The sequence below is a fragment of the Argiope bruennichi genome, chromosome 5 (assembly GCF_947563725.1).
Source record: "Argiope bruennichi chromosome 5, qqArgBrue1.1, whole genome shotgun sequence".
Classification (NCBI taxonomy): domain Eukaryota; kingdom Metazoa; phylum Arthropoda; class Arachnida; order Araneae; family Araneidae; genus Argiope; species Argiope bruennichi.
In genome coordinates this window covers 117,708,753-117,727,193 of record NC_079155.1, presented here as the reverse complement: position 1 = coordinate 117,727,193, position 18,441 = coordinate 117,708,753, and the positions used below count along the sequence as shown (strand labels likewise).

General features: G+C 30.5%; 1 protein-coding gene across 1 annotated transcript in view; it reads right to left on the bottom strand.

Moving 5' to 3' along the window:
* Positions 1 to 18,441, bottom strand: part of LOC129968483 (sphingomyelin phosphodiesterase-like) — a 62,894-nt gene that overhangs the window by 27,930 nt on the left and 16,523 nt on the right. The window lies entirely within an intron of this gene.

The following is an 18,441-nucleotide window of genomic DNA, read 5'->3' as shown; positions in this document are numbered from 1 at the left end:
ACTCTTTTTTTTCATCCTTATATTTCATAATATACTATTATAAAAATCTACCTTAAAATCTTTTTTTTTTTAATTCACTGCCAAATTCTGTTATCATTCGTTTTCGAAACAAAATTTATTTGCAACTCATTAAATAATTGCTAATTATATTTTGAAAATATTAAAATACTGTATTGTTATCGAGTACACACAACTACATAAAATCACATAAAAATTAGCACATAGAAAAGAGAATGAAATATAGATATCAAAATTCTGTCTTTAATTCGACTTGTTCAGTGTCGTAAAAAAAACATGCAATAAGAACAAGTAAAATAAAAAAAAATGACTTCGTGAATATTCATTAATTTTTCAGAGAAGACCTGAGATATTATGAGACCTTACGTATGCACGTGCAGAAACGCTGAAACTCTTGCTATTTGAAAGTGTAAACAGATGTTACAACTTTTCAACATCTGTGCAGAATTCAAATCACACAGAGGTTTCCAACTCGTTTCACTTGTTATCAAAAATACGATACGCTGTAAATAGTTTTAAATTTAATCAAAACACTCTAAATCACCTGCTATTATGTTTTTCTTCCTTCAGAATGAATGAAGTTCTTAACAGGTGGTTCATTTATAACAATTTCTCACATGGCGATTTTTATTTTCTCTTATTGGAACTCGAGATTTTGATGAATCCCTCTGACCACGTTCCAGACCTCTCTGAGTTTGAAGAATAATATGTCTCTCTGTCCGTCTGTGACAAACATAACTCAAAAACGCTTTGAGGAAAAGGAATGGAATTTGGTATACAGTATTCACACAAAATTTGTAAATTTTGTATTTTATTGCTGATCAAATTCCTTTCAGAGGAAGTCTGTCTGTCCGGCTGTTCGAATATAAGCTAACACAGTAACTATAGAATAAAGAGAGTTAGATGGATAAAATTCGGTATACAGATTTATCATCGTTATTATAGTCACTTTCAAATTTTAAGTCAAATTCAACAACTGGTTGAAACGTCTACCGGTCTGTTCTTTCAGAAACATGTAAACGTCTTAACTGAAAAATTTAAATAGATCGAATTTGGTATGCGATTTTGTGAGTGTAAGTTTAGTTCTTTGTCGACTTTTTATTTCAGTCGGTTGGGAAAAGCGTATATGAAACAAAAATTCGATTTTCGGATACACATGTCACAGATAAATCGCCAAAATACTCGTAAGGGATCACACAATGAATTCAGTAAATTGCTAAATTTATTCCAAAGCTTAATATTTCGCAACTATTGTACGCTTATGTCATATCAGACGTTCTGTGGGATAACACCTTTATTAGAGGATATGCGAGAAAGACCATAACAGGAATAATGCCTGAGTTCGAAGCGAACATCTGCAGTTATTACCATTAAGATGGCTAACTCAAGAGTTCATTAGCAAAATCTATAGTGATTTAATGACCGAATTAAAAAGAGGCAAGTCAGATAACTGCCTAGGGGTCTGTGCGGTTTGTTATGCGCGAGGATAAAACCTGGGACCTTGTGGTTCGCAGCCCAATAACATGACTATGATACAAAAGCAATTGCTCGTGCAGCGTAGCTGTTAACTGGCTTATAAGCTTTCACCACAAACTCTCCCTCCAGTGAGTCGGAGGTGAGACGAACGATATGGCTGTTGAGTGGTAATGAATGTAGTTGTTGAGTCTAATGTGCCTGTACCCATTTGATTAGCGCCAAGCGTTATGGCGAGTGTGTGTGGTTGCTGTTGCTGATGCTGCGTCAAGAGAGTCTGACGACTTTTGGGTTGCTGCGGCCTTTTTTGTGTTGCTGCTTCAAGTGAGTCTGACGACTTTGGTCCGCAGCCCAGTAACATGACCACGATACAAAAGCAATTGCTCATGCAGCATAGCTGTTAACTGGCTTAAAAGCTTTCACCACAGGTCCATATTTCCTGATTCTTTTGTGGCAATTTCAGAAAAATTTAATTTACGAGCATTTCACACTCAAATTTGTATATATTATAAATTTGGAATCATTATTCAAATAACATCCCTAATTACCAAACGTTTCTAATTACCAAAAAAGTAGTTACCTATCAAACGTGAATGAATGCATCATATTAAACAGTACGATTTTTTAAACTAAGAAATATAACACAAATATGCAATTGTGGATTTAGGATTATTACGAAAAAGTAAACAATATGAAATTTCTTTTTTAGCAATGAGTCACTTTAGTTCCACATTTCAGGAAATTTTTAAATTAAACTAAACAAATCATTAATATGGTAATTATTTTACAATAGTAACTTGATGAATATTATTTATTTTTAAAAATATATATACTAGCTTTTACCCGCGACTTCGTATGCGTGGAAATTTTGATGTGTATGTGTGAGAACTGACGGTCTGATCACAATGTAAAATGTTATAAAACCGTATCATTATGGTACTGTTGAAAACAGTTTAGCTGATTAGTATGACCAAAACAAAATCAAGTCTGTATCCGTTGAAAATACAGTTGTCGAGAATCAGAACACACTGCGCATGTCTGAATTTTCAACGCCAATTGGGGCAACGCATGAATTTTCTACGCCAGTCGGGGTAACAAAATACAGATTAGAAATTTTTAATTTCCTTTATTCTGTTTTATTTTAATTCAAAAGTACTTCAGAATGAATCCGAAAGATCGATTAATTAACAATATTTAATTTTAAATGCATAAAACACTAAGAAAATAAACAAAATCGTTTGAAATAATCGGTCGAAAGCATGTTAAGCCTAACCTTATTAGCGTGGGGGGAAAAAAGCCTGAAACCGTACTCATTTGGCGTTGGGGAAATGAAAAAATTTTTGGCGGGAAGTTAGTTTCTAATTAATAAAAAGTTAACCATTCAATTAACCGGAATAAATAGTAGCCTATGTCCTATTCCATACTATAATCTATCTTTGTGCCAAATTTCTTCCAATTCCGTTCAGCCGTTCTGGCGTGATTGACTAACAAACATCCATCCTTCCATCCAAACTTTCACATTTATAATAGTAGTATAGATATATATATATATAATAAGTAAAAATAATAAATAAAATTCTTGAAAAATTAGCCATTATCATTAATGATTTTTTGACTTACAAATAAGAGCATTTAATTATTATTATAGATTATAAAAAAATAATAAACTTCTCCAAAATTACTTTTTTTATATAGGAACTGGTCAAGTGAAATATCGGTTAAATAAAGGATTGATATTCCAACACATTTTAAATAAATAATAAGCTTTACACTTACTTAAGAATGATTTTAATAATTCACTGTAAACAAACATCACAACCTTAATGTTTTATAACATATAAATTCTCAATTTTTGTTAAATTTTTTTTTGGCAATTAATCTAATAATATATTTTTAATTCATTTGCCGGGAGTCCAACTCCGGCACAGAAATCCAGAAAGTTTCCTATATACAAGGGCTACTAGAAGTTCCATTTTCAATTTTGATTATAGAATTAGAGTTCGTTCATGATTTCACGCATGCGCGTCTACTTTACTGTTTCATTGGCGAACAATAGAAATCATTTTTAGATGACTAAATATTGTATATAGAGCGTTTAAAATTTTTCTTAAAAAATGAATATTCGAATTGCAAAAGGGTAACGTTCTAATGCTTGTAGCACTAAATCAATTGAAATTCACACATGAATTTATGAAATTTATGAACAAAACGTGATGTGCGATTCCATGGTCTGGACAGAGGTGGGAAATTTCAAATGAAGGATGTGAAAATGTTCTCGCTGAGAAACGAATTTTGTGGTGGTCATTGATTGATGAGTAGTTGAAAATCGATGATAGTGATTGTTTTGTGGAAGAAGATTAAAGAGAAATAAAAATTTGCCATTACAACACTATCAATGCATTTTCCTCAAATTGTCTGATAATTTTTTTTCATCGCCGATGGTGGTACTTTTCTGCGACGGGACATACAAAAACCAATGTGCCCAGTATGATGAATGATTGAAAAACGTTAGCAACTCATATATGTGTGTAATGATATTTCTTAATCGAATTTAAATACTAATTAATTTCTTATCTTTTATTTTAAATTAGCCTATATTACTTTATTCAAAAACTGCCCCTTATTTTCCAGATCCAAATAACACTTTTTTAATTAATTCATTCTATCACATTCTCTAAAAAAGCTGATGGCAATTTTCACATTATAAGCGATATATTTCTATCACATTATAAGATCCCTGACGCCCACGCATTTCTTTTAAAGGTACCTAAAATTCCCTGCCCAGTATCGATTCTTACAGTGAATTCTTTGAAACATGTTAAAAAATCATTTTAAGAATCTCTCATTAAAATCACCGAGAAAAAATTATCACACTTTCGCTGTTGTGTTCTGTTGTGAACAAACACAAGAGTATGCCCTTCTGTGGAAATAACAAACTAAATTTAATTCCAATATGCGTATATGTGTGTGTGTTCCGCATTGCCACCTAAACACAAAAATGTTGCACATTTATTATATAAGAAAAGAGAAAGAATATTTGAAGAAATAAAAGAAAGGAAAATAAATCAAACAAGACATAAATCAAAAAATGATTTTCAACTACTAACTTCGAACGCTTATTTTAGCATAAAATTGCATTGTCAGATTTAAATTAGTAAGAAAACGCGTACAGCTACTCGCTTTTCTTAATTTGATATTGCTTAAATGCGTGGACTAAAGTTTAATAAAATATTTTTTGGCATTTTTATGAAAAATGGGCCAGCTTTAGAAAATATCAGAAACTGCGATTTGATCTTTTGAATACATTTGATTGCAATTATTTATTTATTTAAATGTGACATTAAAGATCAGGTTAAATAATCATTTTGCAATAAGGGCTGGATTGGGCGATATCAATAAAGTCATAAACTGTAATCGCTTCAATATGCAATATTGCATGATTTTTGACGAAAGATTGAAACGAATTTGAAAATATTCAATTCGATGATAATGGATCCACCTTTGCCTTCCAGATTGCCGAGCAGATTTTTTTTTCTAGTAAAAGGCCTACATATAAAATTATGACTATACAAAGGCAGGTTACAGTATTTACAAGTTTGTTGGTTTCCTTTTTTACAAAAATCAGTAAATTATTTTATTTTATTTGTGTATATATCTTAAAGCATCTCTTTTTTATTGCGATTTTTTTAATAATATTTTGTCTATGTATTATTAAAAGAAAAATTGATTAAATGCATTGCCATTTACTTTATTCTTTCTGTATGCGAAAACTTCATCTTCATCGATGCATTGAATATAATGTTTGTTTGTTTGTAAAATGTTGCGATGTTTGAGACGCAAAAAAAGTTTAAAATATCTTTTGAAAACTGGAATATCAAACAAATACACATATAAAACCTAAGCAACTAAAAAAAATATAGTTTTAGACGAGACGACCGTTTCCGTATCTGGCTCTTAAAATTATCAGAAGTTTATCTTAAATACCCATATCTTAAAAGCGTAGTTTTTTTATATAATAACAGTACGAGATTCATCGATTAAAAAGTATCCAAACAGATAAAGCAGCATTAGCAAAAAGACGATAATATCCTTTAAATTTAATATTTGTTCATCTGCATTTCTAAGTGTCGGCATTTATCAGCGAACTCGTGATCTTGAACTTATCTCCATCTTTTTCCTTCTCAGCTTAGACGCTGTAGGAAAACTTAAGCTGAGGGAAAAGGATTTTATTTCTCGCAAAATCGCTACTTTTTCGTGTTCTGGTAGAAAATGTTTAAACAGCCTTAGCAGCAGCGGTAGATATACATATATAGATAAGATCGACTGCTACCTAATGATGGAAGTGAATTTTAATTCGATATTGCACAATGATACTTCTATTCGTTTAAATCTCAACAGTTACTTGTTAACAGCATCAGATTTTAGACCTAGAGCCTCTGGTTCAAATTTATCAAATTTTGAGTGAAATCCAATGAGGGCTTGATTGTTTGTCAGCCTGCACTTTTAGAAATATTTAAAGGCGATAATTCAAAAACAAAATGACATATCTAATTTGGTATGGGGCTTTGTGACTACAATTGTAGTTCTCTATTTAATTTTGATTTCATTCGGCTAGGAACAACGCTTCCAAATCACAAATTCCACTTTCGAATGCTTTAACTACACATTAAATTAATTTCTAAAAGATTCACCATTTTTTACATGATTGATTCAGTAAAAATGGTATCCGGATCAAAGATTAATATTTCGTAACTATTGTGCGCTAATGCCAGGTAAGGCATTCTCTGGGATACTACTTTTATTAGATAATATGCGAGAAAGCTTTGAGGCCCACTCCCACTGGCAGTAATAGAAAATACTTTTGATTGTCCATCTATAACGTTTAAAGTAGAATTGTACCTTAACTGGTCATTCTTTTTGAGGACTCAGATTTTCATAAGATGTGACATATATGAACAAATCACTTCTAATTTAGGTCATAAGAGTCATAAAGAGTGATAACCAGAGTTTAAATTTGAATCGAATGGTTGAGAAATTATCTTTGATTTACTTTTCGTTTCGTTGCATCACAAATACTCTGGTGATTTTTCTAGCTACAGTTCCCAAATATACAACTCGTAAAATCAGGATTTTGACTCTAGCCAGTATAATATGTTAAACAAGAATAAAGATGGGTGTTTCCTAAACACAGGGAATATGTTCACAGTAAAATAGATAAAAAATTTATCAGTCTTAAAAATTAATACTTATCTAACCATTTTCCTATTAAATTTTTCTATAAAAATTTAACGTTTCGGCAATGCAGTTTATTTACGCATATGTTATTTAAATCGATGAAAAAAGTTTTTCTTGTGACAAAACAATAGATAAACTTTATCTTATCTTTACATAAACAAGCTTCTTTGTTATCATTTTCAACATCATCCTTTATTTTTCCATGTGACAACGCATGCAGTCGAAAAAAAAAATACTACTTTCCTGATTTTCTTTAATGTTTCATATATTGTTCTTGCTTTTTTAGCTGTAAATGCTGAATAAGCAGAAGCTGCGCTAACGATAAAAATAAAAAATAGTGTTTGTGACAATGACGTTTTAATGAATTTTTCATTTAAATTGCCGTTCAAGCATTTTTTAAAAAGAAGAGTAATTTAAAGTATCCGGTTTCACTCTGATTAATTATGACACATGTTAAAAGAAACAAATGGAAGGTATAAAAAAAAGAACATTTGAGGAAATCTGGATGAATTTGCTTTTTGTCATCTAATAATAAGGATGAATATGCTTATGTGTGATTATGCGTGTGGCGCTTTACAGGCTAGACCATTTGTCCTAAAGCTACTATCTTTTGTACATGTACACATTACATGGAGGAGTGGAAATATTCATCTCGGAATGATTTTTGTTTGAAACTTTAGTTAGAATGTTAATTAATTAAAAATTAAGCTGACTTCTGGCGTTTTTCTGCAATAACTGCTAAAACTATTATGGCATAAAAATAAACTTCACATAATTTCAACATTTAAAAAAAATATCTTTTTAATGGAATAAATTTAACAACTAATTTATTCCAAAAATATCTTTTTAATGGAATAAATTTAACAACTAATTTATTCCAAAAATATCTTTTTAATGGAATAAATTTAATTATTGCAGTTTTTTTTAAATTTTAGCAATTTTTTTAAAATATTTTTTTTGTGTGTAATTTCGAAAAATGCATTACATTGTTGCCCTGGAACTCAAAACAGTTTCATTGTTTCATCAAATACTTAATCGCATTATTATCTTCCATTGTTGAAAACTAAAGGAGGATTCTGTTTAATATCTGCATAGTCTACAAGACAAATAAAAAAGTGAAGTTACAATATTGCGAAACTTAAATGAAACTGATATTTGCGTTTTTAACAGGTTTATGTGCACGATAAACAGAACTTAACCAAGACAATGGATTAACATGGATTTAATGTCAGACACTTTGGAGGAATTATGAACATGGAGTTAGAAATGCGATTTATCTGAAGTTAAATATGATCAAGGCTCCTGGAGAAGCAGCTGATCGCTTTAGGCGATTAGCAAAGAATAAAAGACTTTATGATTATCAAAACCTTTTTTACTTTAATCAGATTAGATCTGGGAAAATTATCTTTCTTTATAGGATAATTTATGTTAGTTACATCAAAAGTGTACATCAATATTAAATTTAAAAACAATCCATCAACGAGTTTACTGTTTACTTTGCAATTTGTATATACATCTAATGTCAAGTATTGTGAAGCAAACAGATTTTCTCTCGTACATAAAGTATACATAATATTGCAAATGTCAAAAAAAAAAAATTGACTTCGAGATATTGACCAATTTTACGATCTTTTAGATCTCGTTAAGTCTGGAAAACTCATTTCTGGAATTACATCTGCATGCTCGTGAACTCAATAATTCAAAACCCCTATTTGAGCTAGATGAATGAAATTATGTTTATAATCTCTTACACTAAATATGACATTTTTAATGGAATTTTGAGCGAAATATATTCACAGGATATTTATTTATCTGTCAACCCGAATTCAAGTCAACACAACTGCTATAAATTAGGAAGATCTAGCTGGATAAAATTTGGCACATAACTTTTGCATCAATAGTATAAATCCGTATTAAATTTTAAAACCAATCTGTGAACGAGTTTACCGTTTGTCGGTCTGTACATTATAAACATAGTAACTCAGAAATATAACGATTTATATCAATGAAATTTCGCATGTAATCTTATTAACTGAATTTATAGCACAGTATTATATATATATATATATATATATATATATATATATATATATATATATATTTGCTTCGACGCGAAAAAAGGAGTCCAAAATACACATTCTGTTTTGTTTCAATGTACAGCAAGACACAAAAGGTTTATGAGCGCGATTCTGAAATGAATGAAGTTGAATAAGTTGCATCCTTAACATTAGTGGCATTCATAACTTTGCACAATAGGGTAATACGCCAATGGCCTTAAAATTTTTTTTTTTTTTTTTTTTTTTTTTAGATTTTAGTTTGGTAATAGTGCAGAAAAGTTGCCTTTTAGGTTCAAAAACAATATTTAAGAATTTTGTTGCAATATTGCATTACCTTAAAGTGCCGCAACAAGCTTGAAATTTGTAAAAAAATTGAAAAATTATAAAATTTGATAAAATAATATTTTTGTGAATTTTTCGTTCATATAATGTTACAAAAGCTGATTTTAAATACATATATAAGCATAAAAATTGGAAAAAATTATTAATTACAAAGTATAATAATGAAAAAATACTTTTTATGTCAAATTTTGCGTTTCTTATTTCTGTATCCTTAATGATTACAAATGTTACAGCTGCAAAATGTTTGTTTCTAATTCATTGCCATGTTAAACTGTTTTTTTTTAATTACATTTTGGCATATTCACATGTGAGTCAATTTTTGCTCTTATGTATCCTTCTCTTGAGATTGAACCACAGACATTTCGATTCGGCCACCCGTGTCACAGCTCTTTCTACTGCTTACATTTGACAACGAAACCGGGGAAAGTGGATAACCGAGTCCCCTATACTATTTGGTTCAGCTTCAGATGCCTTCTGTATAAAGTTTTAACTTAATATTAAACCGCACAGACACTTGATAATTTTATCGCTTTTTGCCAATTTGATGGATCTGATGGGCTTGCCTCTTTTCGTAAAGAACACTGTTTTCTTCAGCGTTGTCATTGTCGCCAGTAATCGTTTCTCATACGCTAGTATTTTTTGCCTGTTCTTGATTAAACTTAAGTATTCTCTGTAGTTCTTTACTCTTTCTTACTTCTTTCATCCTCAAAGCACTTGTTTTGGCAATATCAATACTACGTATAAATATTTTTCTGTTAGAGCACTGATCATTTAGAACCTTTTATTCCATAACTGGCACTTTTTTCTTTTATACAAATCAGCAATATCAAATAAACATCTAACTTTTTCTCTAAATTCTGTGATGTTGGAATTAAACTTATTTGAACATTTTCTGCTTTTAGACTTTATTAAATTCCTGTATTTAGCGTGATAAGCTTTTATCATTTGTGAAATTCTTTTGCTAGAAGCAACGGGAATAGAAACTCTTGACTATATTTGTTCTATTAAGGGAACTAAAGTGTCACATATTTCGCTTACAGAAGGACCCTTATCTAAAGCAATTTTGAGGTTGTACCTTATATAACAGTAGCACCAGATTCGTAAGTAGAGAGTTCAACTTCAAGCCAATCACTAAATTTCCCAAAATTAGAGCATTCCTATTTTTGTCTAGTATTCTCTAATTTAGACTCAGCGATTTTTACTCACAGCAAAGCACACGAGCACAGTTACGTTAATCAGTTACACAATAGACGGAGAAGAGACGCCAACTCAACTGAACTCGGCAAAGCTACTGATTTGAAACCAGCTCTGTCCTTGTCACCGGATGCAAGCAAATTTCCGCGTTACCCAACAACCGCCCGGCGATGACTCAGTGCCATGCCAGTGCAATAGTAAAACTGTTTTCATACTTTTATTCATATGGAAACGCCCAAGGAAAGCTTTTTATTTCATAATCGAGGCACTCAAAAATCCTTAAAAAGTTGCAAAAAGTGCTTTTTTATGAAACTTTAACAACCTTGCGTACCTCAAGGCCTACTCCAATATTTTCATATTCATAATTTATTTTATCTACACCAAAAGGCAACTTTTTCTTGCTATTAAAAATTAAAAATTGATTGTTTTTCTTTCCATCCTATTGCACAAGATCCACAATTTTTATGCTGTTGTGAAGACATGTTACATCTTCGTTAGATAATATGCGAGAAAGTTTCAAATAGATCACTACATTGTACACTGTTTATTTTTATACGTTTTATCGCTAAAACGATCTGATCTGGGGCTAATTTATGGACGCATGGCACATCTTAAGAGAGTGACAACAAAATAATTTTGAAATTGTTAATCTTATCTGAGCAAAGGAAACTTTTGATTAGAAAATAAGATGTTGGGTGACACCTATAGAACTTGTGTCATGTGATCGTGATATCTTGCAAATTATTTCATTTATATATATAGTCCGAAATTCGGCTCTTTAGAAAAACTTTCAGTCTTTTCGATTCGATTCGCAGTTTATTAGAAACTCAATGTTCAATAATATAGGGAAGCTTAAAATAGTAGTTTTAATATCCTTAGGATATTCCAGTCTTTCCTACGAAATTATAAATTTTGCTGCGAATTTTTAAAAAAATATTCAGGGGATCATTTAAAAATTTTTAATGTTCCCTTTCTCACCGCCATGGCTACCAGCAATGCAAATAATCTGGATGATTGAATAATGGGGTATATAGCAACAGAGGCTGATATACATTGAATGCTGAAAGGTCACATGTTAAAATGCCTGAGGGCTTTGAAGAAAAATGTGAAGATTTTCGTTGATAATTTGTAATGAAAAGGAATTATATGAAATGTTTCATTGGATAGTTTCTCGTATACGCAATAAAGAAATAGTTCAGAAAAACTCGAAATTTTGACGAATCTAGACTTCTCTGAGTTCGAAAAACCCATTTTTGGAAAATTTCCATTTGTTTGTCTATAATAAATATTACTCAAAAACTGTTTGACCTAGACGGATGAAATCAGTATAAGATCATTACACCAATTTGAAGATTTATGTCAAATTTTGAATAAAATTTGTTCAGAGAAAGTCCGGCTGTTCAAATATACGTTAGCACGATAATTATAAAACGAAGAGAGCTAAATATATAAATTTGGTGCATAGATTTAACATATATAGTGTAGACAGCTGCGAACCAGCTTCAACATCAGGTTGACTATCTGTCTGTTTGTTCTTTCAGAAATAAGTAAACGCTATCATTCCAAAACTCAATGATTAAAATATATCAAATTCGATATGAAATTTTGTGACTACAAGTGCAGTTTTGTGTCAAATCTTTATTCTAATCAGTTGAGAAAAACTTGCCCAAAGCACAAATTCAATTTTCGGATACTACTAATTGCATGCCTGCCAAAAAGCTCGCTAAAGATCGCACAAGAGATTCAGTAAAAATGCCAAATGCGCACCAAAGTTTAATACTTCGTAACTATTTCTCGCTATTGCCATGACAGCCATTCTCTACTTTACCCGAGATCTATAATATTTTTGCAAACCCTACAATAAAGGACTCATTATTAAAGGATTAAGATTATTAAAGTATGCTAATGAATATTAGGAAGGTTTTGGACGGGTTTTTCGAAATAAACAACAGATATCCGTAATCTATTCAAGATACAGATTTCAGGATTATCTCTAAACGTGCTAATCGTAAATATCAGGAGAAAGCAGACTTGAAACATATAAAAAGTCATATCTATCTGACTGACAGATAATAAATCGACGAGACAACAAGGTGAAATATGATGTCATTCGATATCAAACTAGTAAACAATGAGGACGGCTTTATCAGCACTACTCATTAGGACCACAATTGAACAATACATGTGACAACAAAAACATTTCATATAAAATGTTAAAAAAATACACATTTTACGCAAATATTAATAAAAATAATTAGAAACAGCAATATTATAAAACATGTTATTTTAAGATGAGCTATCTTTGACTCATCAGTCGGTTCGCCAGAACTAATTGTTACCGCAAATCTCAATTAAATATTTTGTGTATAATTTCGGTTTGAAGGCTTCCTCAGGCAAAATATTTTGAAATTTCAAACTTTTGATGGGCAATTAATCTATACTATTTTAGGAGGCTTAATACCGTTTTGCTCATTCTACTAAGAATTTTTCTAATTTTCTGTCTATATCATTACGATTATATCGCAGGAAAGAATAGTAATGTTTAAAAAGGGATGCGCTTTCAACATTGTTTTATTTAGAAGTTAAACCTAAAATGTAAGTATAACAAAATTACAAATATTAAAATTGCCTTATAATTAAACCTTATTCAACAGAGAAAAATAAACCTAATCTTCATATTTTGATCATCAATAATGGAAAAAATGCCTTGAAGAAATATTAATGGCAATATTGAAAACGATTTGAGTTTTACTTTAACTATGAATAAATTGTTGTAAAGTATGTTTTAAATATTTTCTTTAACTAATTTATTAAAAAAGTAAATACATGCTGCAAAAGTTTGGTGATATTGAAAAGATAATGTTTATGTTTGAATTTTAAAATGATGTAAAAATCACTTTTGTGCTGTAATATTTTCGAAAGATATCATGAAAAAAAGTTGAATTTTTGCTTAACTTTTAATTAATCAAAGTACTAAGGGATTTTTTTCTTTCTTTGTACCTTTTGGTTAGCCAAGCACAAGCGAAAGATCGTCAAATAATTTAGACTGCGTCAACAAACCTCACGTCATAACAATAATAAATTCATAATCTTAACTGTCTTGAGTTTGTTCTATTCATTGTATATGTGAACTTTTCGAACTGTGCGATTAAATATTTGTTAAAACAACTAAAACACTTTGAATTTCAGGGAAACCATGTAACCTGTTGTTAGAAATTAGAAAAAAAATATTTTTAATAAATTATCAAATTTCTAAAAGAAAAAAAAATAGCAAGAATATTAAATTAGTAACACTGAAAAGTTATATATATATTTTTTAATTTTAAGAGGACGTAAATATAATTTTTGTGTTTTAATATTTTAGGAAGTTAAGATAGTTAAAATTTCGTCTAATTAATAATTAGAATTGAGATAAATTTTTTTTAATCTGCCTCAAGACAAGGTACGAGATAATCTATACATTCCTTACTTCCAAAGTATGAATGCGTCACGTCTGACAGTTCAAGGCCAAACGGTTTGGCCTGTAGAGCAGCGTTTCTCAACCTTTCAGTATTTGCGGCCCAGTTTTCAATCATAATTTTCATCGTGCCCCCCGCTTACAATAAAATGTATACAACAATAATGTATATTGAGTATTTTGGATTCTGTTTTTAAATTATTTTTAACTAACTGCCAAAACAAGAGTAAAAGCGAGCCACCGTTGGCGAGAAACCACATCTTGCATTTTGGACAAGCCGGCGGTAAACAGATGAAGCGAATGAAAGCGGGGAAAATATTATATTTGAAATGAAAGCCAAACAGGGAGACAACGTTAAAAGAACATGAAAGTAAAAAAAAAATCGTTAATGAAAGTTAACCTAGACGGGGTGAGTTAAATTTAGAAGCTGGGAATACATTTTTCGAATAATAAAAGAAATAAAACAGAAGCATGACTAAACAAAAGTGAAAAAAAAATAATGTTTGTGGAAGGGAATCCACACGACCTATGCCGTCTCGAGCATGCGCGGAGCAAATGTTTTCTCATAGGAAGAAGGAAAATGTTCGATAACGCAAGTTTCAATTCCAGCCAGTCTCATTCGAGTCGATCCTTTTATCGCTATCGAATCTATAGTGAATGTGTATGTTATATATGTTTTCGTGTTAATTGCAATTCACCATATTAAATATTCACGGCAGTAGATTTATGCAGACTCATGGATAAATTTTTAAGCCGAAGTAAGCAAGCATTAGACGATAGTCAAGCATCAACAAGTACACAGACGAGCGTGGTTCCGAAAATAAAATCAAGAAAATATTCTCAAGAATACTTAAATTTTGGATTTACCAGTGCTGAAATAAATAAAGAAGAAAGGCCATTGTGTATCATTTGCTCAAAAATGGCCGCAGACAACATGAAACCTAATAAACGACATTTGGAAACGCTTCATAGTGGGTACATCAACAAACCTAGATATTTTTCGAATGAAAATCATATAAAAAGCAAAAATCATTTTTAAAGAAACATTGTCTGTGAATAAAAAAGCTTTAATTGCATCTTACAAAGTTCATATAAAATAGCCATATGTGAAAAACCTCACACTATTGGTGAAGAATTTATTTTGCCAGCAGCAATTGACATTGTAGAACTGTGTTTGGAGATAATTTTTCAAAACAATTGCAGTCCATACCTCTTTCAAATGATACTGCTGCTCATCGAAGTGGCGATATAGCCGAAGATGTACAGTGTCAACTTTTCTCGAAGTTGCGTGACACAGAGAAGCTTTGGCTTCGAAAGCAATGAGTCCTGGTCTGAATACTGTGTTAACTACGGTTGTAACCGTAGTAAATTATATAAAAATGAGACTCCTGAAATCGAAAATCTTTTCCGCTCTTTGTAAAGACATGGGTTTCAGTACATTCACCATTACTATTTTATTGTGAGGCAAGATGGTCATCACGTGAGAAATTTTTGCAACGTGTTTATGAATAAAGAGAAGAAATCGCCAATTTCCAAGCAGGAGAAAACAGACCGGAGGCCGAGAATTTTCACGATGGTTTATTTGTGATGAAATTGAGGTACTTGGTCGACATATTCGAGAAATAAAATAATCTGAATCTTCAACTCCAAGGAGCAAATACACATATGTTGGATACGAGTGATAAAGTTAATGCTTTTTGTAGAAAATTGGAATTGTGCAGCAGAAATTTAAAGCGAAAAACCTAACAATGTTTGCCAATGTGGATGATTGTACTAAAACTTACAAGGCTGAAGAAGAACATGTAAATATTGTTTTGTAACCATTGAAAATCTTTTAGCCATGCTGGTAAAGAATTTTAAAAAGTATTTTCTTGCTGGCGACAAACTGATAGCAAGTTACGAGTGGGTTTGAATTTTGGGCAGGAGTAAGGATGATTTTTCTGCACTGAAAACAAGGGCATTTCACATTCTATTACCATTTTCAACATCCGACTTTTATGAAACTGGATTTTCTGCTGTGGCTTCTTTGAAGACAAAATATAGAAACAGAACTGAGAATGGCTATTTATAATACTAAGCCTTCCTTCGAAAAATTTTGCTTTGCAAGACAGGCCCAAGAAAGTCACTAATAATTATTAAATTTGTTTTTAATTTAGTATGTTTTGATTTAGTATGTTTTTTTACTTTAATAAGTTATCAAATATGTCAAAATGTATTTTTTCTATGTGTATGTGTGCTTTCCTTTCAGTCAGTTAATCAGTTTTTTAAAATAATATTTTCTCTTGGATATTCTCGCGCGCCCCTCTTCTAGTGTGCTCGCGGTCCCCTAGGGGTGTGCGCCCCACAGGTTGAGAATCGCTGCTGTAGAGCACCAGCACGATGCACATTCATGTTTATTATGTGTAGAGATTGGATGCATGTTTTTAATACTTCATTTAATAGTTATGAAATTATATAAGTTATAGATCTTATAGCTAAAATTTCTTAAACAGAAATGACTAAAACTATATATTGAGGATAATACATGCACAACAATTGCGAAAGAGCTTAACTTAATAATCGATTTGATTTACTTCAACGTCTTGAATACCGAAATGGCAAATTATTCAAAAATCCAAACACAAAAAGAAGGAAATTTTAGCGGGAATATAAAAGCAGAAAGAGTTGTACTGGAATAAAACTAATGCGAGAAATCGGAGTCTCTCTGATTGATTGTTTACGCAGATAAAGGAGAAAACAAAGGATTCATAGTAAAAGGAAAATGTTTTCATATTAAAGTAGACATACTTAAGAATTCATTTGTTGTCATGATTTTCCGTTTAGCATGACAAAATCAGGTTTAATTCCAAAAGGAAAGCTGAAATTGGGGAATTTTGGTATGGCCATCAAAAGAACAATTTTATTTTGTTTGAAAAATCTTTATGAAAACATTTTTCAATTTTTTTAAGGAAAAAATATTTTTAAATAATGAGAATATTTAAAAAATAAGTTCGATCAATTGTTATTTTACAAAGAAATTCTACTCTTTGATAGAGGGATAAAATGCTTTAAAATATACAGGATACTTTATAACTTTTAGCATAGTAAGTATATTATATGTATTTAGTATACTAAGTATATAGAGAAAATATTATGCTTCAAAAATAACCCTCTGACTGACAATACAAGCGTGAAATGGCACTAGAAGAAAATTTTTATACCTATCTTCAACATATCCATCTTTTATGAATTCCTTCAGCTAAACTATCTTGAAAAAAATGTATATTGTGAAAATAATAAATTATCACTATTGTTATTTGCAGTATATTATGTTAGTTATCGTTTTATTATTGTTAGTTTTATACATTGCGGTAACTAAGCATGTTCATCGCTTTACATTTGCTAAGGTGGCAACCAATGGCAAGTGGCTACTGAAATGGTTGAAATCTACTTCATTATGCTCACCAGTTTGTCGCCAACCTAAATAAGCGAGCGGAATAGTTTCTCTGGCAATCCAACTACCAATTTGTATACTAACGTTTTTTGTGCAGCTAATACTTTAGCGATTTGGCATTGTTGGCTTTCTTGGAGGTGTGAAACGGTACATTAAAGTATATTTCCACCACGTTTCACCATGATAGTTTCAAAAGCATTTCAACTTATTCTTTTTCGGGTTTTAGAAACTAAATTTATTTCTTTGGCAAGATGTCAAATTGATGTGTTGGCTTATCACTGTCTAGCTGATTTTCTCTTTATTTATCTAGACAATTAGAAATAATATGAATTAGTTAGTTTAACTTATAATTAATTCTAAATTAATACTAATATTCTTTCAATGTGCCCTGATAGTACATTAACTCAATACAAGAAACAAAAATAAAAAATAACTAATAGAAAATTTGCTTAATCCTGTTTGAAAATTTGCAGTTTTAAATTTCGAAACAACATATTCGATATTTCCTGTAAACATTCTGATGGATCATAAACTGATTTTGAAGCTGGTCAAACCGCTTTATCTCTTTCAAGAGAATGTCGGAGGATTCATTTCCTAGATCTACAATTTATATTTAATAGATATTTAAGTTAATTGCTAATATTAAATGCAAAATTTAAATTAAGTCTGATAAAACTATAAAAATGGATGTCGAAATATAAAAAGTTTATGAATATATCTTTTACTCACTGCTGATATTAACTTCAACATACATGTATTCAGTTTTAAAGACGTGCTGTTGTAAATTATGATTAAAACGACCTTTTTTATTGAGCTTATTACGGTAAAATAATATAAATAAATAAAAAAATTTAATTCGGAGCAAAATATTCTGGTAAAAATCTGTTATCACTAAGATATTATACAATATTTTTATGATAATATTGTTCAATGTTCTCAATATTGTTTAATACTATAAAAATACCGCAACAATATTTAAAATTTCTTGCATTATTCTCACATTCTTACAGGATGAATCAAAATATAAGAATTATAATATTGTTTAAAACATAAATAAATATCTGCAAGAAATAAATCTTTGTTGAATTTTTTTTGGTCAACAATAGAAGTCAATATAATAGATAACTAACTATCTGCAAAAGAGAATTAAGATTTGAAAAAGCATTAAGATTTGAAAAAAGAAAATTCTGATGTGTTTGCTAAACTTCAGCTCCGCATATATTAATGAACAC